Source organism: Corvus hawaiiensis, chromosome 9 (genome assembly GCF_020740725.1).
Source record: "Corvus hawaiiensis isolate bCorHaw1 chromosome 9, bCorHaw1.pri.cur, whole genome shotgun sequence".
In the NCBI taxonomy this organism is placed as follows: domain Eukaryota; kingdom Metazoa; phylum Chordata; class Aves; order Passeriformes; family Corvidae; genus Corvus; species Corvus hawaiiensis.
The window spans coordinates 7162258-7187121 of NC_063221.1; the positions used below are offsets into that span (position 1 = coordinate 7162258).

Here is a 24864-nt window from a genome sequence, read left to right on the forward strand (position 1 = left end):
AACCGTAGCAACCAGCGCGAACGCGCGGGATGCAGGGATGGAGGGAAGGATCACCGGGGTACCACGTGTCCTGGGTTTCTCTCCAACCAGACGAGGGCGGTGGGAAGCACAACGGGATTGGGCATGTGGCTCTTGTGCGCTCCATGGTGCATGGCCAAGAGCCCTGGTCACATCAGCAGGTGACATTTCCCTTTTTTGGGATGCATTACACATCCTCCCTGGGGCTGACGGTACCATGTGCTCTCCAGGGCACACCAACAGCACGGGGTCCCACTGAGCTTCATGTATTTAAAGCAAAAAATAAGCATTTTGACTTGTCCCAGAACAAACCAGAGCAAAGGCTGAGGCTTGACCTCTTTCAAGGTGCTTTCTCAAGAGGTGAGTGTTTAAACTGATAGAAATGAGGGGATATAAACAGCACAGGAACAGCTTCAAGTAGTCTGAAAATCAGCCTGCGCTGTCCTCAAATAAGCCACTGCTGGGCCCAGAAGAAAGCAATTACACAGGGGCTTAGCTGAGCTGATTTAACAAAGCCGCAGTAATTAAACCTCATACACTTCAGGCAGGGGATTCAGCTCCGAGTACTATCAGGATCCTGTCTCGGAAGGTAAATCTTTTTGGTGTGAGCAGCTGAGAGGATTTAAACCAAGGTAATTCTCTTTTCTCTCTTTCCTGCCTCTTGGCCGAGACACTGCCCTCGTGGCTGCCAGTGGGGTTAGCAAGGATTTCTTTTGTGGAGCAGAGATAGAGCAGAGTAGAACTCCCAGGCCCATTGCTTCCTGCACCAGGACACACAGCCTAGAGCTGTTTTTGAGGACCCAGCAGGCACCTGATTGCTGAGGACATTTTACTGACTTGATCCTGCAGCCTCAGTGTAGAAAATCTCATCCTTTGGGGTTCACAACCCCAACTGGGAGCCTGCTGAAGCTAATGGGAGCCTTTCTCTGGCCTTCAATGGGCCTTGAATCGCGCAGCTGAGGCGGAAAGAAAGAGCCAAGTGTCAGGGCCCCATTAAGGACAGGGATGGCCAGGGCTGTGTGCTCCCCCACGGAGGCAGCCTGGCAGTCCTGCTGGGGAGCACGAGCCCTGACCCACTGCTGGAAGCACCGTCTGGTGTGCCAGGTGTCCCCACCGGAGCCATGGGCTGTGGGGATGGAAAAAAGAAATTGTGGCCATGTAGCTTGACCTCTCCTATTCAAAGCAAGATCAAAGGAGGGCCAAGAAAGAGAGATGAGGCTGTTGTGCCCAGGAGCTGAATGGAGGATGAATGGGAGAGGAGTGGGGGGGAGCTGGGGGCTTGGGATTGCAACAAAGCCATGGGATTCAATTAGCGGGAGAAGTTGTTTCTGGAATCACAGCACTAAAGGGATGTGGCTGGGGCAGAGAAGGCAGGCAGGGGCATCAGGGAGAAGGGGTGTCTTCCATGTCAAAGGTGCAAGTGTTTTCATGGAGGCACAGGAAATGGGGGGATTAGATTTCCTGGAGGTCTCCAGCTGGTGGTTAAAAGGAAAACACCGATGGGGGTCAAGCACACCGGGTAAAGGAGGCTTTAGTGAAGAGTTGGTAGCATCATTGGCTTAATGTGGGATATCTGTTCCTGGGGGAAGAAGAGTCTTGGAGCTGTGTGGGTGACCGTCTCCATCACCAAGGGTGGGAGAACAGGGAAGAGCCTATTTCTGATGGTTACTTCTGCAGCAGAAGCTGGCTAGGGATGTGGAAGATGCCCTCCTAGAGCTGCTGGGAAATGACTGAACTGGTGCAGAGGGTCAGGAGGGAGGAAGGAGAGCACTGCATCTATGTGGAGGTTCCTGGACTCCAGCACTGACTGACCATGCCCAGGTAAGGCCCTCAGGGAAGCTGATCTTGAGGGGGAAAAAGCTGTTAATGAGAGAAGAGCCAGTCACAACTTCTTGTGGGCACAGTTCAGACCATGGTGTTACAGGAGAAAGGAAGCACAGGAAGAGAGCTCAGACCTGAGAAAGAAACCTGGGGGAAATGAAAAGTAGGTCAGGCCATGAAGATCAAGTACAGAAGTGCAGCATGCACATGCAGAGACAAGATCAGAGAAGCCAAGGCACATGGTGAGATGCAATTAGCAGGGGACATCAAGTGTAACGAGAGGCTGCTCTAGCGGTACCTCAGCAGTTGCTGGAGGACCACAGAGGTGTTGGTTTGGTATTTGGGGACAGGGAAAGCACTCAGCAGATGATGCCAAACAAGCAGCATCACATTTGTTTTCTCCTAAGAAGGTCGGCTATGATCCTAATTAAGTACTAGGGAAAAATACACTTGCCTTTAGAAAGGGAGAAAAGTAGCAAAGGGATAATTATGAAGATTTCAGTCTAACAGTCGTTCCTTGAAAAGTACCGGGGCCTGTAGTCAAACTTACAAAAACCCAGGAGAAAACAAGGCTATGAGAATAGGTAACACATGTAGCTTCAAGGGAAATTGTGTAGCCCAGTAGGATCTCCTTGCCTTTGTCCAGAGAAGCTGTGGGTGCACCATCCCTGAAAGTGTTCAAGGCCAGGTTGGATGAAGCTCTGAGCAACCTGGGATAGTGGAAGGTGTTTGGAATGAGGTGATCTTTCATGTCCCTTCCAACCCAAACCATTTTGTGATTCTGAGTAGCAGGTGTCAGAAGGCAAACAGCAGAAGCTGAGCATCCTGGGTTTGCCAGATGTGGTTGGCAGCGTGGTCTCATAACTTTCTCATCTTCATGAAATTCTAGAGGCTAAAAAAGTGGCCAGAAATTCAAACTCGGACTTGTACAGAAAGGATTTGTTGAACAAGTGTGCACAGGCCAACTCTGGTATCTGGTGATGCTCCATGTTTTCATTTGTGACCCAGGATGGTGGAATGGGGCTGAAGTTGTTTCCAACTGACACAAGCCTAGCTGAGCTGGAGAACCACACTAACAGGCATAATAACTCAAATATATGGGAGAAAGGACCTGGGAAAAAAAGTTGTGACTGGAGCAGTGTTGGTTTGGGGCTTTTAGACATAAGCTTAGTGAGAGTTTTGGTCTGGCAGGTGCAGGTGAATAGATGTTGCTTCCATGTAGGTGAGGAGAATGAGATGATGGACTAAAATACATAGAGGGGGAGGCTGGCTGACAGAGAAAGGGGGTTCTGTAGGGAGAGAAGAGCAAGTGAGAATGGACATGGTCAGCTAGCAAACAGGACAAGGAAAGTGGCTCAAGTATCCCACTTCAGGAAGGACTGGGGAAAAAAGGTGAAAAACGTGCACAGCATTAAGAAATGTTCTGCAGGTTGTGCCTTATTCTAGAGCTGCAAAAGCCTGGGCCAGGGAGAGCTCTGACATTTACTCAAACCAATGTGGTACATGGTTAAGGGATGGAATTCTCCCTTTCCCATCGTGCCCTTGTCAAGTGTAGGTCCACTAGAACGGATGGAGACACTGTAGTATAAATCCAGATCTAGGAGTGAATGTCCCCTTTCGGAAACTTTGACAGCCCAGGAGCATTTTGAAGGGAGAGAACAGAGAGAGGAATCAGAAGAAGAAGAAAGTGGCAACAGGTTACAGAGGGGGAACGACAGCTTTGTGATGGGCCGTGTTGGCATCTGGGCTGTGTCCCTGCTGGGTCACTGATTGACACAGCCTTGGCCTGGTCCCCTGGTGTTTTCCAGTCCCCTTGTCCAAGCAAACAAGGGCTCTGGCTTCTCCTTGCAGGGAGAAAAGAACCTGGTGTGAGACCATCCCTTGCTCGTGGTGCACCTGGAGCCAGAGGGGTCTCAGCCACTTCTCAGGCTTTTCATTCTGCTGAGTAGAGGGAGCCCCAAACCCCACACTGTGGGAGAGCCTGGAGGAGCAGTTTCCACCAGGACACAGCTACTATGCCTATTGCAGGGAGAATATTTAATTTCAAAGCCCAACAGATCAAATGCAGCTGGGGGGTGGAGCTGTGCTTATCTCTCACCTTGTCCAGAAGTTTGAACAGCAGAACAAATGATCTGATCATGTTTTTATTGTGCTTCTCCCCCTCCCCTCTATCAGGGAGCTACAAACCAGGAATAATCTGTAATTCTCCCTGCCTAACTGTGCTGCCCGGCCACCTGAGTGAGGAAATGCCTTCCCTCTTCCCGGCTCTCTGGTGCCGTCAGGGACACAGGGCCAGCGCTGGCTGCCTTCGCAGCTGGCTGCCAAGTCCTGAGGTCCAAGTGTTCCCCGAGGTAATCATTTACTGGAATGCTAACTGGGCTGTCCACAGGGTGAATTAAAAGGACATTCCTCCACTGGCTCAGATGCTGTGGGAATCCTGTGGCTGTGCCCAAAGGGTAGGGGGGAAATCACAGAGAAGTAACTGGAGCCTAGGAGCCTGTTTGCAAGGAAATTAAACTAAAAATGTGTAGAAAAACAGCCGTGGGGCTTCACATTTCAAACTCAGAGTGGTATCCAGTAGGTCTGAAAAGCTGTTTAGCATGTGAGCACTGGCTCACAGGCTGCAGAATCTTATTTTCGCTAAAATATTGGTGCTCTTTCCCCTTTCATTATAACAAAATGAAATGGAAAAGTGACCATTTGCTTGATTCAATCCAACTAAAAACCAATTGCAAACACCCAGTGCTAGGCAAAGTATTTCTTTCCCCATTCCTTTTTCCTCCCCTCACAAAACATCCATTTTCAATAGGTTTAACCCTGAGCTGGCTGTGACAGGGAAAAAAACCCAAACAAATCCAAAACCAACCCCCAAACCACAAGAACTTTAACGTCAATACCTTATAGTTTTGGTTTGTTTTTTTTTTTTTTAGAAGCCCAACACTTTTGATGAAAAGGTGTCAGCCCTGCCCGGCTCCCCGAGGAAGCTCCCTCTACGGGCGATGCTGCGGCAGCGTTGCTCCAGAATCCCGTGGGTCAGCCCTGCACAGTGGGCACTAACATTTCAGGAATAAACGAGACTTTCAGACGGTGAAACTTTTAGATTAAATCCTCTCTTCCCACTCCCCCCCCCCCCCCCCCCTTATGGAATATGGTTTAAAAAAAAAAATCACAAAACCCTTGCATTTTCATTTGATGCAGTATCAAAATGCTCTGGTGCCACCAGAAATGGTATCAGCGTGGGTGCCAGGGGCTGTGCAAATGAGTGGATGTGCTCAGCTCTGAAATAAAATCTGCATTTTGTGGTGAAAATCTGCCTTATTTCATTAGGAAGGTGCTTCTGTATTTCTGCTCATAAAGGAAATGGGGGTTCAGTGCCTAGGGGCGAAAGCAAAGCCATTTGCACATTTTGGTGTCCCTTCCCATGGCAGGGGGTTGGATCTGGATGATCTTTAAGGTCCCTTCTGACCACAACCATTCTGTGATTTCCTCCTCTGCACTTTGGATTTACAGCTGTGCTTGTGCTGAAGGCACTGATGGGGAGCTCAGCCTTCCTTCTCTCCACAGCCATGGTGGGGAACCAGCATCTCTGCTGTCAGCAGAGTTCTCACCAAGCAGCAGGACGGGCAGGATGGAGCTCAAAGGTAAGGACACCTGTGGGTCTTCTCCCTCACGGTTTCCAAGAGGCTCGGAAAATTTTGTGGTGGCTCCAGATGTTCAGTTTGCTTGGCCTAAGCCAGCCGCCCTGTATTCAGTCAAAATTTAACAGACTCATATGGAATACACTGGATTTTCCACTTCAGATGCAACTGTGATTTCTGTTAGTGCAGCTGTTTGCTAGGCTATGATGGAAAATGTTGGATTTTAACCTCATATAATGGTTTGGGAAATGCTTCTACTCAGCAAAGCCACAGTTACAGAGTTGCCATCAGAATGGGCATAAAATGCTACAAAGACATTTTGATTCTGAAATATTGGCATCTCCTTAGAGTAAGTTCAGGGTCAAAGGGAGAAATGCTGTAGTTGTGAAATCAAAAATTCCCTGCCTTTGTGGAAGATTTGGAGTTTGCCACGGGCAGGAGATCTGCCAGAGAGCACTTTACAGTGCAGAGCTGAGGTTCAGCAAGCTGGAGCAAAACAGTTGGCATTGGGGGCAGAGGTTTGGTCCTTTAGAGAAAAGAATCAGTTTATAAGTTTGCTGCTTCTGAAGAAAAAATTGGTGTGTTTTCCTGATCTGTTGTCATCCTTCTCCAAGAGATGATATGACAGCATGGGCTGGACCAGAGCTCCTCTGCAGGGTAAAAGCTGACTGTGGGCCACTGCAGGATGTGAAATACAGGCTTAAATCTGTGACTGCCGGTCCAAATCTCCCCCAAGTTCTTGGGGTGTTAAGGAAGGGGCATTGAACCCCAGAACTCACATAAAAATGCTTGTCACCTACTGTGGTGGGTGGTCTGTGGCCCTGGAGGTGGCAGGACAGACCAGAGGGTATCTGGGCTCAGCGATGTCCCTGACAACTCTGCAAAGCTGAGTTATGTGGAGTCGTCATGTTAATGTACAGCCAGGGACAAAAATAGGAGAAATACTGCCAGGCACAGATCCATGTTTTTCTCCACGGAGTAAAATACTGTGTAACTTTATCTAGTTACTATAAAACAGTTTATACTCCTTGTTTATTAAAAAAAAGGGGGACACCCCCTCCATTAACGCCGTAAAATATTACCGTGTCCTGCAGCCATAGGGAGGACGAGAGAAGATCCAGCAGGCAGGAATTGTGCAGCAAGATTGATTTATTTAATTATTTTACAAACTCTTTTATAGACTTTTTCTTCATAGTCTAATTGTACAAGGATCAGCCACCCCTTGGTGGTGATTGGCTAAAATCCTAAAACATCCATTGTCAAAATATTATTCTACTGCACTATAAACAAGACTTTTCGAGGCTGCAGGTGTTTCATTGTTTATAGAACTCTGCTACTATCTTCTGTGAGAGAGAAAAGTCTCTCACGGACTTAGAAAATAGCAAGAGAATTCTTGCTGGCAGCATTTTTGTATCCACCCCCCCCCCTCCTGTATTTCACTTTTTTTTCTGACAGGCTATGGAGGAAAAATAGATGGTTTCTTCTGCATTTAATATTTCAAACCAAGTAGACCCAAAAGAAAAGACAGAAATTAACCACAAGTACCAGCAATGTGTTCCTTGTGTTTCTTCTCTCTATATTTGGCTACAAAGAATCAGTTTAGTACAAACTTATTTCCAAACTTATTTAATTTTTTAGCAATAATTTTCCAAGCTAGGCAGGAAAGCAGTGCAGCCATGCTCACCTTCCAGACCTCAGACTTCTGAGATGGGACCTGCATCTCACATTTTCTCAGGATTTAAAATCCTGTACAGGATGGCTAGGAATGGTCAGCACATATTTGACCATAAGTTGGAGTAAGCTTATACACATACACTGGGAAGGAAATGTATAAGCCTGGCAGAACCCAAAAAAGGGGACAAATGGTAAAAACAGCATTGACCGTGATGCAGGTTCTCCACCTATGGACATCCATATTTGTGCTTGTACATGCAGGGCTATGTATTTTCCCTCTTCCCACTGTAAATTCCATGAGCTCTGCCCTGTGGCTCCGTGACAGGAGGAGAGATACCTGAACATCATCTTGCCCACATCTGAATCACTTTGCCATCACTGTTTGCTCTCTTGTCCCCTAAATAGCAGGGCTGTTATGCCAGGGTTTGCTGAACCCTCAGCAGAAATCCTGCAAGGACACACAGTTCCTTGCCTTCCTTCTCCACACAGCCTGCGCCCAGGCTGGCAGGATCCTGTGACTAACTCTTCTAGACTGGATTTCTCCAAGGGATGACCAGCGCTTAATTTGGCTGACTCCGCGCTCTGCGGGAGCTCTCATCCATGCCAGCTTGAGTCCTAGCAAAAACCCATCATCATTAGTCCTCCAAAGGCACAGCTCAGATATTCTCCACCCCCATTCCTGCAGGCTGGGCTGCACTGTGCGTTCCCACAGACCAAAATTCCCCTGGTAGGCTCAATTACAGCAATCAGCCTTCATGCTCTTTTCCGCGGCACTGCTGCCTCCCACTCCGCACGGACATGGTGGAGCAGCAGCTTTCCCACAGGTGTCAGGGGAGATGACACTGCTCATCCAGCTACACCAGGCCTGTGGGCAGGCTCTGTGGTGTTCGGAGCCCGGGTGCTTGTCCCTAAGGGGGTTGTCCTAATTGGAGCCATTTGGGATGTACCCTGGCTCTGTACTCTAAGGAGTTGGTTGGAGCAGAGGGCCGAGCACGGGCTCTCCTTGGGCAGGACCTTTGCTCCATTTTGCAGGAGATTTTTTCTGGTGCAAGGCAGGGCTGGGCTGGGGAGGAGCTGGCCAGTGTGCATCTCTCTTCGCTAACACTTTGGCAGCCTCTCAATGAACAAACCACTAGAAAACAAATCTGGACCAGTCCTCTGCTGCAATGGCCAGACCTTGGCTGTTAACTGGGCTGAAGAGTACCAGCTGCTCTGCTCCTGCCCCAGGGAGGAGAGGCCCTCCTGCTGCGGTCTGGGGATGAGAAACATGCCTGAACCAGTTCCTGCAAACTGGAATGGCTTTTAGACTCCAGCTCTGGATCCAAATCTAAATTTCATGGCTTTACACGCTGCCTGAACCAATGTCTTGGCTCCAAATATCTCTCTCCTCTAAAAGGGCAAATAATATTGTGGTGACAAACTCTTTTTCTGCCCTTGGCTCTGCGTAATGCTGACTTTGAGGTGCTCTGGCTTGGGCTTCCCCAGCTGCATTGCTGCAGCCAGGATAGTGCTTGAATTTAATTCCCTTTTTCTACCCCTCTGGCAGTGGGTGCTGACTGGGCAAAGTGACTTGCCTGGATTTGTGCTTCAAGCTGGGAATGTGTGGGTCATGTTGCTTGAGCCATGGGTGCTCCCCCATGGCAGGAGCAGCTGTGCTCAAGGGGGACAAACCCTCTCTGGCTGGGGATGGGGAGCCATGATGGCTTTTCCAGCTCTCCCTGCATTGCCCATCTGACCAGCTTATCCCCACTCCCTTCCCATACCTTGCTGATGCTCTGTTCTTAAGCTTGGCCCCCTCCCAAGCCCTGTAACTTGTGTCTGTCAAGCCTGAGGATGTTGTGGAGCCGAGCTGTGTGGAGATGGTTTCTGGTTTGGAAGAGCTGTGTGTAGGGTGGGTAATGCTGGGGGCTCCAATCCCAGGAGGGGCTTGGCAAGGGGGAATAAGGACAGAGGACGGAACATGTTATTTTGGCTCTTGCAAGGCACTAACTAACCCTTTCTCAGAGAAGGACTGAGCCTGGAAAACCTCCTGCTCTCCCTGTGTTTTCTAGTGGTGCCTGTGAGCAGCAGGGTAATGCTGGTGCTCAGACACCAGCTGTGGTCATGCCAGGCTCTGCATCTGCTGGGTGAAAAAAGAGATACCCCTGTTAAAAATGGGAAATATTTGGTAGAAGAAATGTATTTTCCTATTTGTATGAATTTTACTGGTGTTTCATAGTTCCAAAGGCATTACCTAGCTTTGCGGTGGGTTGAAAAGTGAGGGAGGAAACTACATTCGTGTCACACAAAATTTTCTCCATGCTCTTCAAATGGGGAACACTGGGTGAGCTGCTCAGTAGCTTTGTCCTAGGTTTGCCCTTTGTGCCAGTGGCTGGAGTGGTCCACAGCTCTTGCTGGGCTGTGATAAGCAGCAAGAAATATTCAGGGTGTTGCAACACCCCTGCCTGTCCCCTATGGCTGAGGACATGGCCATCCCTGGACAGAAGGGTCCAGCAGCACTGAGCCATAGCAGAGTGTATATTACAGATGTGTTGCAAAATCTGTGGGTGGGGAAGGAGACAGGTCAGCTGAAGACCTCAGCAGCATCTCTGAGGGCCCATCATAACCTTGAAGCTGTTGCAGGAGGTAGGCTCGTCCCTTGAACTGTACTCCCTGAATTGGTGCTCAGCTCCCACCCTGCTGCTGTCTCCCACCTCTTCTCTCCTCCTAGGATTCCCCTCCTGAGGCCGCCTCAACCTGCTGTGGCACCTTCTGTCAAACGCTTCACACGTTTGTCACCAAAATGTTTTGGCAGCAGCAGCATCTCTAGGTTTTGACATAATCCCGACAGGAGACTTTCTCAATTATTACTAATGGAACATTATGCTCCTCTTTGGGAACTCCTGCATGAATAAAAAGGGTCATTAATGACATCTGTGCAGAGCCCGGAAATTATTAGTCAATGCTGATACAGTTTTATTTTATTTTTTTAATTTTTACATATATATTTTCTTACGCTCCTGCTAATTTCCCACCTTGCCTCCCACCCCCTTCTCCAAAGTCTCCCATGCAAAGTGGAGCCGAGTGGGTTATTGTCAATGTTCTTGCTTTTGAGCAGGTAAATGCTCTTCCCCTCCCACCCTTCCTTCCCTTTTATTCCCTCTTGGCTTCTTTAAAGATTTTAACTCTTGTTTCAGTCCCAAGAGATCCCGTCACACCTTTCTCTCGGCTAGATTTTATTGCCAGTCAAGCTCAAATATTTCTTGGACTTGGAGAAATCAGTATTACCCTGGTCCTACCAAGGCAGTGCTGGAGAGGGAGAAGTAGCCTGTGTTCTGCTGCCTGTGGACCTCAGGGTGGCCTGTCCCCATCCCTGCAGGATGCTGGTGGCACACAGGAGATGCTGGGAGAGGGACTGGAGGTGTGTGTGAGTGCCACATAGTGTCATGCAACAGGGAAGCTCACCTTGGTTTGTTTCAGAGGACTTTCTAGACAGCACATCATTGGGGTTTTTTCTGTCCTTCCGTGAGGTATTTGGTTCCCTCTGCTCAATACCCCGAAAAGCTACCTAGAGAAGGCTTTTTCTTTACTTTTTTCCCCCAGAATTCTGCAGCAATTTGCGGAACTGTTACAGAGCCCTACAGAGATGTGACAAACAAAAGGCATCTCTGCCCTGAGCCATTTCAAATGGCTCTGCAAGTCATGACCGCTGAGGAGGTGACAGGTGCAGGGCTATGCAGGACGTATCTCTCCCTTGTCCTATGTCAATAACAAACAACATGTGGGTCTGAGCTCTGGGCTGATGGCAGTGGCACATGAAGCAGGACAAAACCCTGAGGTCATTCCTTTTGCTGCATTGCTGTGCCAGCACATGAGGTTTGGAGGCACATGTAGGGTCGGGTTTTGTTCCCAAAAAGAGGAAAGGGGAAGTTTGAGATGATGGTTAGGGTTTTGGTGGGATCTCTTATGGCCTGTGGAAGAGGAGAAAACCGATGTCTTCACTTACTCAAAGCTTGTTTTTCTTTTCTGGGTTGGTATCAGTCAAATATGCAGCACAGAAGTTGAAGATGGTGTTGGTCCATGCCCAGCAGGGAGGATCTTGGTCTCCTGAAGCCACTACAAGATGCTCAACTCCCCGGTGACTGTTTCTAATGCTGCGTGGTGGGAGACCTTTCCCAAGCCGTTGGCTGTGACCAGGGGAGACCTGGCTGCTGCGGGGCTTTGCTTGCTCACCAAGGCACACAAGGAGCACCCCCTGGGCCAGGGGATTGGGTGGGAGATGTGACAATTCTCCCATGGGGCCTGGACTCATTGCAGAGCTGCTGCATGTCCCTGGGGAAGGCCAAGCAGGGATCACCAGCCTCCGTTCAAACCTGGCACCTGGGGTAAAAGGTTGGTGCGGTAACCCTAAAAAGAAAACTACTAAACAAGAAATAGACTCCTTTAAAAAAAAAAAAGGCCCTCGGAGAAAAGATATTTCAACCCCTTTTTGATTTATGACCTACTATAGGATATTGAGACATTATTTACAATCGATATATGCTTCTGCAAGACTCCCGCCGGAGCCATAGACCCTGCCTGTTAGAGTGGAGACCGGTCAGCCTGCTCCACTGGAAGTGCCAGCCATGTCCTGCTGGAGCAGGCTATAAAGCTGGACGCAGCTGTATATCTTTCAGAAAATGGACCTGGTTACACGTCTTTGGGCAGCTGACACAGGGATATAGTTTAGGGCTAAGACAGCAGTTCAGTAGCAGAAATCAGCATTCCTCAGCCTTGCCAATAATGAAATCTCTTGCGCAACATAGAGCACTCCATGGCCTTAAAGGTGCAAAATGGAGTTGTTCACTTGACTTATAATGGAATTGGGCCAATTTCGAAGCAAGCGGTGGATTTTATTCCAGGATTTTATCTTTAAAGGGGGATTTGCAAACACTTTGATGGAGGGAAAAAAAATTCATTCGGCATAAAATTGCATCCTGGCCGAATTCCAGTTTGGGTAATTACGTTCTCTTTCTGTAGTGGCTGCAGGACAAAGGGCCGTTCATCACACTCCAAAGTGCTGCAAAAGGCTCCCGTGTTCCACCGGAGAAGTGTCTGCATTTGAATCCAAGCGAGAAAGTTTTCTTCTGTGCTCCAGGCCGCTCTGGAGGGTAATGGAGCTTGGCACTGCTTTTTAGGATCCTTTTGGGTGAGATAGAGGGGCAAGGACCTTGTCACGAGCTGCTCAGGCTCCAGCAAATCTGGGTAAGTAGGGCACTGAGCAAAATAGATTCCTTGCAGCCTCCCGTGGCTCGCCTTTTACCCCGAGGACATGCTTGTCTTTGCAGAGTGCCACCGGAGCTCCAGGGGATCCCGCTGGAGCAGAGAAGCTGGATTTCCTCTCTGCAAACCTCCTGTTTTGGAAATGCCTATAAGCAAGAAACTGGGTCGTATCCAGCTGAGCAGGGCTCAAGGACTTGGGGTGCATTCAGAAGTGGTGCAGGGGAGTCTTAAAGGATGCGGGTGCTCTGCCTTCCTCTTCCCAGGTCTCCATACAGCCAGAGAAGAAATATTTGCAATCCTTCCTCCTGCTTTCCAGCTAGAGATGGTCATGGTTAAGTAGTGGACCATAATTTTCAGTGGAGCATTGGATATTAGGAAGGAATTCTTAACTTTGAGGGAGGTGAGGCACTGGCACATGTTGCCCAGAGAAGCTGTGGCTGCCCCACCCCTGGAAGTTCTCAAGGCCAGGTTGGACAGGGATTGGAGAAACCTGAGATAGTGGAAGATGTCCCTGCCCACAGCAGGGGGTTGACCTAGATGATCTTTAGGACACTTTCCAACACAGACCTATGATTCTAGGATTCCTTAGCTCCCTGGTAACTTGCTTTGCAGCCACTCCCTGTCCAGGCAGAGTGAGGCTCCATGGTGGCAGCCCCAGTGCTCAGGTAGAAGCCAGGTGAGGAGACAGCAGCAGCAGCATTTCCACAGGGTAAGGGAGCATGTCTGCATGCCACCCACCAGCTGACCTGCCAGGGAGCATCCTTGGCCTATGTGCCTTGAGAGTGTCCCTTTAAAGCAATTTGTAGACTGTTATCCTGTATCATTAACCTAATTAGTGTAATTGCCGGCATTTATGTAATGAGTATAAATACTGGAGGAATCCCATAATTAGGAGACGTAATTAGGTAATTAATAGATGACATGGTAACAAAAATCCAGGGGAAACTTTGCAAGGTGGACGCTGTGTGTGTATGTTTGTGCATGTGCATGTGGCTGTTCTTGCCACAGATGTGCTCTGGGGTTGGCCTCAGCCTGGAGCCTGTCCGTATCGCGTGGGCAATGTAAAGGGACCTTCAGGAGATGTGAGAAGGCTCTCTTGGAGCTCTACAGACCTTGCAGAGGGGATCTGGAGAGCTGGGATTTGCTTAAGGGGAAGAGCAGCGCTGTGGCCATTGCCTTGTCATACAGACACACTTTGCTTTTAGATCCTGGGAGAAGCAAGGTGAATTTAGCAAGGTATATTTAGCAAGGTATGAGACATTCCTCAGCCCTGCTGGAAGGTGGCTGGAAGTCCCACTTGTCCCATCGTGCCTCTCTGCTACAAGCAGTGCTGGAAATAGCATGACAACCAGCTCCTGCACCAATAGCCTGACTGGAGGGATGATAAGGAGCCCCAGGGTGCACTCAACTGCCTGATAAAGTCTCATTTTAGTTCTCCTGTGGGTTTGGCTTAGAAAAGTGATTGGAGCTGGAAATTGTGTTTGTGCTGTGAAGAGCTGATAAAGTTCCTGCTGTGTCTGAGGAGTACTTTTTTGGAGTGTCGTGAGTTGTGAGTGCTTGAGCTAGACTCTTTCTAGTCATTGAAATGTTGACTTTTTCCTGCTGCTCTGTTTCTTGCTCCTCCCAGCCTGTTTGTGCTTCTAGAGAATTTACATGTCCAGATGTAACAAAGAAAATAACTTGCAGATAAGGGCAGTTTTTTCTTCGTTATTTTTTTGGGGTGTTGCTGTTGATCACCTGGTTGGCACCTGCCAGGAGGAGTCACCAGCACCAGATTTCAGTACCTGAAGGGGGCCTGGAAAAAGAGCTGGAGGGACTTTTGACAAGGGGCTGTAGTGATAGGACAAGAAGTGATGGCTTCAAACTGACAGCGAGCGGGGTTTGATTAGACATTGGGAAGAAATTCTTTAGTCTGAGGATGGTGCAGCACTGGAACAGGTTTCCCAGAGAAGCTGTGGATGACCCATCCCTGGAAGTGTTCAAGGCCAGGTTAGATGGGGCTTGGAGCAATCTGGGGTAGTGGGAGGTGTCCCTGCCCAGAGCAGACACTCGGAACAAGATGATATGCAAGATCCCTTCCAATCCAAACCATTGTGTGATTCTGCGATAAGCCATGAGTATCCTGGCGTAGGATGTCTCCCCTGCAGAGGGTCCTGGGCTCTGCACACCACACTGACCAGTGTACACTGGCTTATTTTGAAGAAGCCATTGACCTTGTGGCTCTTACTCTTGGCCTCTCTACCTCCCTTCTGCAGCATGTTCTCTCCAAACGATGAGCTATTTTGCACTCCTTGGAGAAGCACTGCAGCCAGCAGAAGTGACCACAAGACGTGCAGAACTGGAAGCTCCAGCTCGCAGGAGAGGTCAGGGTTTGTGCAAACTTTGGGTGGTCAAAGGCTGCGGAGTCCCCGGGACCAGCAGCTAGAGGGAGATATGACCTCACGCTGAGGGCCAGCCTTGCCTATGCTGTGGATTCCTGCCATGATGTCAAAGAAAAACCTCCAGCTTTCTGGTGTTCAGGGTCCGTGTAATGAACAGCCATAATGCAGACTTCATTACATAGCATAAGTAATTCTCGAGATTCAAGACTTTTGAAATGGCTTCTGCTGCAGTTTCTGCTGAAGTATTTCTTAGTCCCTGTCTACCTAGAAAGTTTTATCAGGTGTATCACAATCACTATATGTAGGTCCAGTTACACCAGAAAGGCTCTGTCTAGACGTTTTAATTCCAGTATAAAAAGGGCCTTTCTTTCCTTTAGCTTGAATTTGCTTGCACATGCCCTTCACAAAATCAGGGCCTACTTCAAGAGCGGAAGAGCCTCCCTGTATACAGTGTTTAAATACCCCGCCGGACTGCATCAAAGCCCCCTCTGCCCCAAGGCCAGGAGTTCCTGCTCCTGCAGGTTCCCTGGCTCACGGATGGGGAGGTGGATTGGTGTTTGGCAGCTGCTGGGCTGGAGGTAGCTCTTTGTGTCCAAAGCAAGCACATGGTCTTGCAGGACACTTCTGCAGTCTTTCAGCTTAACCTTCCTCTGTCTCTCTCTGCTTCCTGGTCCCTTGTCCCATGCTCCCCAACCTCCCACTCCAATGGGATGTGTCCCATGGGGCACCATTAGCTGAATTCTGATCCCTCTGCTTTATCTGGTTTGGGGATTTGCCCACTGAGATACAAATTTGCAAAAAGAATTTTGTGTTTTGGCTCATTTTCCATGTAGTGAGCTCTAAGTCCAAATGATCCCAAATTCAAACCTGTTTTGAGGCCTTGCAGCCCTTTGACCTTGGCACAGCTGCATGAAGGTGCTACAACTCCTACCCTGTGATCACAGAGGTTGACTTGGCTGCTGGCTCACAAAGTGATGGACTCTGAGGAATATTTGCCTCCTTCCACCCTGGACCATCACATGGGTGAGGATTGTTGCTATTTCTACATTTTGCCCTCATTTTGCCCTTGCCGTTGCCCTCACCAGGCACCAAGCATTGATTTATTCTTGGTGCCACATCCAAACTACTTTAACACAGACCATCACCATAGGTGCGGAGCAGCTGTACTTTTTCTTGTTCTCCTTTTATAATAAAAACCCTTTTTGTTGTGTTTCTGTCTCCCTTTCAAGGTCTAACTCTGCCCGAGTCCTGCCAACTTTCATTTTGTTCCTGTATTTCTTAATTTCCAGATGTGTCTTCCTTTGCTGATCTCTCCCCCACCTCATCTTTTTTCCTTTGTAGTCCTGATGATAAGTGTGAACACACTTTTTCTATAAACATGGTTCCAGGCTCAAAGCTTTGCTTGAGTGGTTGTCCCACCTGGGTTTCTCATTCTAACTAAAAAAAAAAAAAAAATTAAACTTCCTCCATGTTCAAGTCCTTAAGGTCTTCAGTTGTGCTGAATGCATTAATAGTGTTGTAGTTCTGCCCTAACTTTGTGCATCTTCTCTAGTGAGCTTCATTTATCTCTCCAGGATCAATCTGAAGTTGTCGTCTAGGAATGACCAGCTGTTCCCTAAAGCTGTGGCCAAATAGGCATCCAAGGAAAGCCACAGGTGTGAGTAGAGACCTGGGTTTAAGGAGCCTGTTGGGAGCAGTTGTCTGGAAGAGGGGGCAAAGCTTTAACTGGGAGCAGTTAATGATGTCTCTCTTAAGATTTGTCCTGGTCAAAGCAAAACGGATCCAAGAAAGTCACATGGCTCATGTTAGGCAAGAAGATTCTAATGTTGTCTCTTTTTTTTCCTCTTAACTATCTCTGTCTACAGATTTGTTGGAAGACAGGTTGTCAGGAGAGTGTTACCAAATAATTATCCTGTGCCTCCTTAGAGTAACCTCTACAAGAAAGTGTTTAGATAGAGAAGCCATGTGAACTAGTCATTAATATCTTATCGGTCAGAGTTACAGATGTTGCATTGTGATGAAATATGTATTTCTTCCTATTTCTTAGGAAAATGGGCTTGTGAGACAGAGCAAGATTTATGATGATCTTAATTAGTTATTTCCTAGCTTTCAAAATGTTTGGGTTTGAGAGATGGTATGATAGATAATTAACTTGTTGTCAGACAGTGACTTTTAAAATGAAATGTTTGTTCTCAAAATATTGTTTATCTCAATGTGCATCATATGCATGCCATAGTGCATACACACATGTACATATAGATAAATATGTGGATATGCATCCCTGCAGCCATGGGAGTTGGGAACATGGGTTAATGCTTCCGTGAAGGGCATCATTCTCAGCTCCCTGCCAGGCTGAGTGGAGCACACAGAGGACCCAGCCCTTCCACGGGGATTACTGCTCTTCTTGCCATGTTTGTCCTCACCCTCCTGCTGGAAAGGTGACCCACAGAGATAAAGGAACTGGTGTCCTGTCCTGCCCTTTCCTGTGTGGGGTTATGGGCTAAGGTGAAGGCCAGAGGGGTTTTCACAGGCTGAGAGATTTGGGATTGTTCATCCTGGAGAAGAGAAGGCTCCAGGGAGACTTTAGGGCACCTTCCAGTACCTGAAGCAGCTAAAAAAGAGCTGGAGAGAGAAACTGGGAGTGATAGGACAAGGCAGAATGCCTTTAAGCTGACAGAGGACAGAGTTAAATTAGATATTAGGAAGAAATTCTTCACTGTGAGGCTGGTGAGGCCCTGGCACGGGTTGCCCAGAGAGGCTGTGGCTGCCCCATCTCTGGCAGTGTTCAAGGCCAGGTTGGACAGGGCTTTGAGCAACCTGCTGCACTGGAAGGTGTCCCTATCATGGCAAGAGGGTCTGAATGAGACGATCTTTAAAGACCCTTCCAACCCAAGCAATTCTATATTTCTATGATAAGTCCTCCAAACCAGTACGTTCCAGGGACAACTGCCAGTAACATGGTGCTTGTTAAGAGGTGGGGACTTACGATATTTTTTGCTAAACTAGCAAAGCTTAAATGAAGGGAACTATATCGCTTGTTGCTATATCCCTGAAGGACAGAGAGGGGGCTGGAGAGAACCTTCAGGAAAGGCAGAGGCCAGGATTGCATTGACCCCAAAGGATGCTGGATGTGGTCCCTGAAGCCGTGGCTGCTGCGATGCCTCATTGCTGCGGGGGAGCAGAGCTGCTGCAGAAGAAAAGAGGTCACCTGGAAGTTGATTTATTTTTTTTCTTTCTCTTTCTTTTGCATTTTTTCATCAGAGCTTTATGAATAACAGATAAAACTCCTGGGGAAAAGCCTCCCAACCAGCTGCCTGTTGCAAATACTCCAGGAAATGGGAGGTGGCAGGGGAAGAGGGAAGGAAGGCTAAATTTGGTGGCTTTTATTTTTAACAAGGGCTATTTAAATTGGCTTTAAACCCATGTTAAAAAAAAAAAAGAGAGAGAGCCATAAGAAACTTTTGCCAGCACCATGGGAGTCTGTGGAACTGAGCACGCGCTCCGGCCAGCAGAGCACGGATGCAGTGTCTGCGCCAGCCCTTGCTCCAGGACTTGACAGCTCAGACACTGCCAAGGCCATCACAGGGACGGGGAGCTCAGGGACAGAGATGAGGCGATATATTTCAAGGCCTCACAAGATTTCTCCATCAAAACCAAGAGAGGCACAAAACTTTCCAAAGCAACCAAAGGAGGCATCTGCTAGTCCTCGTTTTTCTGCAGGACTGCTGTACTTGGGTGCCTGGTGCAGCACAGTAAAGCTGAAGTTAATGAATCCAAACAGCCAAAGAGAAAGCAAATTCTTTCTTTTAAAATTTAAAAAAATATTCTATGACAAACCTTTTCCTCCTGACTAGCCCTTGCTAAATCTTGCTGTTTCCAACACCTGAAGTTGAGGTGTATAAAATGACTTGGCAGCATCCCTCTGACATTCCCCTGGCACTCTATGGAGAGCAAGGGTGTTAACCTTGGTGTCATGGCTGCGTGCCAGGGTAAGTAATTACATTCGGCCTCTATAAATTACCCACGTGCTCGCAGCCAGGGAGCTGCAGCGTCATTTCCTCCTGGCTGTTCGATGCCCGACACGCTCCACCTGGGCACTGGTTGCATCTCGGTGGAGGACAGGTATGGGGAGCAATGTGGGCTTGCTCATGCTAATGCTCCCTTAAATTGCTCTGTGGTTACAGGTCTGGCTCTCCATGCTCCTGCTTCTGTGCTCAGAAAGGAGAGTGCAGAGCTGAGCGGGATCAGGCTCCCTACCCCAACAGGGTGACCTGATAAATTGCCACCAGTCAGCTGAACCTCAGTAACAGCCTCTCAGCTCGCAGCTAAAATTAGCTGAAATGGCATGAAGAGAATTGCTGAAACCTCCACGAAAGTGATTTAAGGCGAGGCACGTGACCTTGCATTTGTCACGGGCCAGAGCACACGCAGCATGCTGGCACAGCGCAGGTGATGTGCGGGAGCATGTTCAGCCCTGTAGTCCTGAGCTGTAACTCCGTGGTTGGATGAAACACTCCACCTGTGACCTCATCCCACTGTTCCCTAGCACTGACTCAGCTTAACCCCTTCTGCTGCGACCCAAGTTTAGGGGTCTTGAGTTGATGTCTGGTTATAGCTGGAGTGGACTTCGGAGTGCCTTAACCCTAATTTAAGGTTAGGTATAATGTGTTGGTCAGCTGTGCGTATTTCCCACTGCAGACACCAAGATAACCTTGTCCAGTCTGGGCTGAGATGGAGTGTGCCTTCATGGAGGAGATGCTAAAGCAAACATGGCTGGAAGGTCTAAGCAGGAGGAGATGTGATGGTGTGTTCCAGACTTGTCATTATCCCTTTCAAAGATTGCCTGCTTGGTCTTTAATTTCTAAGAAACTGCTGGATTCTGCACCTGGGATGGGGCAGCCCTGGATGTACAGACAGACTGGGGAATGAGATGCTGGAAAGCAGTGCTGTGGAAAGGGACCTGGAGGTCCTGGTCGATGGGAAGTTGAATATGAGTCAGCAGTGCCCTGGCAGCCAGGAGGGCCAGCCATGTCCTGGAAGGCATCAGGCACAGCATTGCAGGCTGGGCCAGGGAGGGGATTGTCCTGTTCTGCTCTGCACTGGTGCAGCCTCACCTGGAATATTCAGTCCTACAATATATGAAAGGTATTAAGCTGTTAGAGAGCATCCAGAGGAGGGCAATGAAGATGGTGAAGGGCCTTGAGGGGAAGCCGTATGAGGAGTGGCTGAGGGCACTTGGTCTGTTCAGCTGGAGAAGAGGAGACTAAAGGGAGGCCTTATCACAGTCTACAACTTCTGTGTGAGGGAAAGAGGAAGGGAAGACACTGATCTCTTCTCTGGGGTGACCAGTGGCAGGACCTGAGGAAATGGCCTGAGGTTGTGTCAGGGGAGGTTTAAGTTCAATATTAGAAAAAGGTTTTTCACCCAGGGGGTGGTCGGGCACTGGAATAGGCTCCCCAGGGAAGTGCTCACAGCACCAAGCCTGACAGAGCTCAAGAAATGTTTGGACAATACTCTTGGGGATGGTCCTGTGCAGGGTCAGGAGTTGGACTCGATCATCCTTGTGGGTGCTTTCCAACGCAAGATATTCTGTGATTCTCTGTTCCCTGTGCCTCCTCTCCCTTGGATCCAGCTGTCCCAGCGTGGGTGCCCTTTCCAGGCTGGCAGCGCAGGCTTCGGCTCCTGTGGTTGCCTGCGGTGGAGCAGTTCCACCTTTGCATGGCTGTTCTGTGTGTGGGAAAGGATTTCAAGAAACAATTGACCAAATGAAACCTCCGTAATGCTTCTAAATACTCAAACACATTAGACATGCCTGCCCAGCTCAGAGATAAATTAGAGCTATTATCACTAGAGCCCAGACAAACAAACGGAGGGCTCTCTCCAAACAAGCCATTCACTCAAGAGACTGGATTTACAAGAGTCATGGATGCAGCATGAGCTGCAGGCACCTGCTTTCTGCAGAAACCTGTTTAAATTGGCCATATTGACTGGTGCAGAAGGAGGGGAGAGAGCACACCTCTGCCCTTTGGGATGTGGGGAGTCACCACCAAGCAGGGACTGTGGTGCTGTGATGTACTAACTGGCATTTTGCTGTCTTCAGTCAAAGCTAGAAGTCAGAGATTGATCTATTTTGCTTTTCTCCCAGGTGATGGTTGGGAGATCAAGGTGTGCAGGACCACATCAGGAATGCCAAGTCTGTTTTGCTTTGCCCTTGGATTTTTGTGTCTGCTTCCAAGGAGGGATGGGGAGCCAAGCTGGTGGTAAGGTGGCAGTGAGAGAGAGCTCAGTTCAAATCAGCCTCTTGGGCATCAAGGAAACTGCCTGAAAGGGTAAATGGAAGCCAGAGCATGTATTTTGGGCTGGGGTTTGCAGCTACAGGAAAGAAGGAGCAGATGCAGGGACAAAAAGGAGTAAAGAAAGAGAGATAATTATTCAGCTTGCTGGCTGTGATGGGCAGGCAGAGCCCTGGAGCAGGGTTGCCAGCACAGCTTACCACAGTGGCCAGGAGCACCATGCTGGGGCTGATCGTGACTGAGACTGTGACTCGGAGCCTGGCCCAGGCAGGGTGTCTGGAGAAGGGCCATGGCCAGTGCAGGGTTTCGGGGCTTGGCTGGGCCTCCAAACCAGCCTTGGTAAGCCTGAAGGAGCCAGGCTGGGGGGAGAGGCTGGGCTGTGACCGCAGCACTGCACCCCTCACCCACTCGCCTGGCAGCTCAGGCCAGCCACCCACAGAGGCTGTGATGGAGGGTGGTATTCTCTTCTGAGGGATGCTCTTGAACACAAAAACTTGTTCCTCAACCAGAGTGTTGCTTTTTGGAAGACATCCAGTCCCCATGCATGACCTCTGACTGATGATGAATTTGCCATTTTCCTTGGTAACTGGACCTCCTGATTAACTATCCTCCCTACTCAAAATTGTCTTTTATTTCCCATGCAAGGTTCCCTTGCTTAGTGTTGACAAGTCTCACTATTTATTTTGGGTTTTGCTGCTTACTGTGCCTTTTACCTGTGAGCCTAACAAACATGCCAATCTCAGCTATTTTCACTCTGTGGGTATCTGGGATCAAGTCACGATGAAGATTTTCTTTGACTGCTGAGCAGACAGAGCCCTTTCAGTCTTTTGCAGGGTTGAGCACAGGCAGAGCAGAAGCTGTGCTTGCCACTGCCTTGAGCATCTCCCAGTGCGTGGGATTTCATTTAAAGTCCCAGCCTCTGGACTTGCACCATTACAAGGACCTTCTATTTTTTTTTTTTTCCCTTCAGAAACCTGAAAACACCATCTAAAAGACAAGCAAAAAAATAATAATTTGGGTTTTTTTTTAAAGGCTTCAGGAGTTCTGTGTTGGTTTTTTTTATTGTGAGCAGAAGAGGTGGTAGATGCTGGCTTGGTGACTAATTTCCAAAAATGCAAACTTGCTGAGGAGACACTATGGGGGTCAGGGGTGTCTCCTTCCATCCTGTGTGGTTCCTGCAGGCAAGGCAAACACTGACCTGAAATTCCCACAGCTCTTCTATCTGCACAGTACCAGGGTAGGTTTAGTTAATGTGGGTGGCCTATATGGCCTTGACAGCTCTGAATTTCCAATCTTCATCATCTGCAAGTTCTTCTGTGTTGCTGGGCAGGCTGAAGGGCACAATCAGTGTCATGCACATGGAGAGAGATGGAGTTTATTTTCTGGCTTCCTTTGAGGGTCAGAGGTCCACTGCATTGTGTCAGCTGAGCTAACGTGCTTTAGTAATCCCACGGATTCAGCTTTCTTTGTCTTCCACTGTGTTTGTCACCTTCCCCATGTCTCCTGGCACTCCTGGTATAAACCAGGAATGTTTCACACCGAAACAGCAAGATGTCTTGTCTAAAAATATTGAAATTATGTGTTTCCCCTAAATTCATTCCTCTCTTTGTATTTCTTCACAGGAAAGAAATTTGTGAAGCTGGATCCAGGGCAATAGTACCTTTGGTGGCTAAACCAAGCTGGTTTTCTATTGATTTAAAGCAAGTCATCCTAATTACAGCCTGTCCCTCCTGAATTTCTCCAGCCCTTGCAGTGAAGATCTACTTCATTCACCATTTCCAAACTTCAAGTTTTGGGTACCATTATCTGTCATTTCTGCTTCTAAAAGGACTCTGCAGACTGGGAGTTTGGGAGCATTCTCCAGCCCCCTATAGATTTTGTTATGTATTATCCCTTCCATAAAAGAATCAAGGTGGTGGTCAGGCCCTGAAATGCTTGACTATTTACTGAAGGAAATTAAAAACTGCAGCAAATAAGATTTGATGTCTTAGGGGCTGGAAAAAAAGAGGGAAGGGTGTGTGTCCATGTGTTCCACATGTACAGGTTCATGTTTCCTACAAGGTGAAGGAAAGCCCCATTTGTAGCATGTGCCTGTGGTTATTGTATTTGCTTCAAACTTACCACATGAGGCCTAAATGAGGTTGTCAATAAAATATTCTATGGTGGGCATGTAAGGCAGCAGTGATTTGTGTTTTACGAAATGATCCGAGGAGCAGAGAGGAGGTAGGTTTTGTCCATCTGGCACACCCTGATGAACGGTGGAGAGGCTGCTTTGCCCCAGTTTTCAGAGGGAAATGCTTGAAGATGCCCTTGAAGATGCTCTGCTCCTGTCCTGGTACCCAGGTGCTAAAGGTCAGGAGAGACACTGGTAGGGGCTCAGCTCCTTGAAAAATTATCTTGCTTATTTATGTGATGGCAAGGGAGAAGTTTGTGTTTAGAGGCCAGTGAATTAATAAATTAGAAAACAAAAAATCAAACTTATGTTCATTATTTTCTGTAAAACAAACACAGTCTTGACTTTCATTTACTGCAGAAGCATTGGAGAGGTTATCCTAGCAGAGATCAGAGTTCCAGCCAGTGAAACCCTGTAAGAAAGAGTCTGTGCCTCAGGCAGGAGACAGACAGTGCAAGGCAAACAGAAGCAGTGACTGGTATTCGAGCACGTTTAAAGGAGCCGAGGAACAGAGCTGGGACGGCGGGGCCAGCCCTGGGAACCCCAGGCCATAGAACCATCCTCCTTCCTCCCACAGCAATGTTCTTAACATTGACCAAGACACGATCGTTCATGTGTTGCCCCTGGAGTCAGCGGCTGAAAAGCACTTTATGAGGCAGCAGAAACACAATGGGCTATTATTTTTAGGCTAGAGCCATTCACACATTTTCTCCGCAAAATGGGTACCCTCCCTCTTCGTTGTGTTTAGCTGTTTGTGCTCGCCTAATATTCCCTGCCCATCTAGCATCTAACAAAATGAGATGCTGATCTTGTCTGGGGAGGTAAAATAGTGCAAATTACCCTCATCTGGAAAGCCTTTGGGTCTAAACCTGAGAGCTGCGCTTCTGCTGTAGCTCCGTGTCCAAAGCAGTGGAGCTAATGACCTGAGGCTGCAGGGAAGTTTGGACACAGACTGCAGCTCCTTCTCCCAGTAATGCTCTCCTCAGTGGATTAGAAGAAGCTTTCCTGGCAAACTGGGAAGGAGTCCAAGCTGGGGAGCTGGTGTGATAGGAACTGACAGGGCTGGAAATTTGATTTCTGACTCTTTGTGCGTGTATTTCTTGTGAAAGAGGGAGAGGGAGCCAGGAGTACTTTGAATCCTGCAATCATTAAAACCAATTCCACTTTTCCTGCCCCTGCCCACCTCCTGATATGTGTGTGAAACAATCTTTACAGCTACACAGCCATCAGATGGTATCGACCCTGCGGTGGAAATTGCTATTGACTGCTGCTGGTGCTGCTCTCTGCACTTCCGTGGCTTTTAAAGCGACACTCTTCAGGTGATTTCACTTTTCACTTGATACAGCCTGGGAAGTACTGCCCGAAACGGGATTTGTGTGTGCATGTGTGTGCAACAAACACCGTCACCACCCCTTGGCCACGGGAAGGGTGTTTGAGCAAGTGGGAAGAGATGCTCCTGCAGAAACACTCGTCTAATGGGAAGATTCAGAATTTTTTTTTTTTTTTGCCTTTAGTCCATCATGAAAGGACTCTTGTGTCCCACTACAGTCTTTTCCTGCTGCAATTCTAACGCAAAGCCAAGACCATTCTTCTATGAAGGATCCATCCAGTCCTATATCAGCTGA

At 48.4% G+C, this 24864-nt stretch overlaps 1 long non-coding RNA gene across 2 annotated transcripts; it reads left to right on the forward strand.

The window, feature by feature from the left end:
* Window positions 1-5207: 5207 nt before the first annotated feature.
* Window positions 5208-23543, forward strand: LOC125330462. Of its 2 annotated transcripts, none has more exons than XR_007205547.1 (4): window positions 5208-5480; window positions 11172-11268; window positions 12150-12374; window positions 22689-23543. It is a non-coding gene; the product is annotated as an uncharacterized LOC125330462 (long non-coding RNA). The 2 variants fall into 2 exon arrangements; XR_007205546.1 differs by lacking the exon at window positions 22689-23543 and adding an exon at window positions 12458-12783.
* The last annotated feature ends 1321 nt before the right edge of the window (window positions 23544-24864 follow it).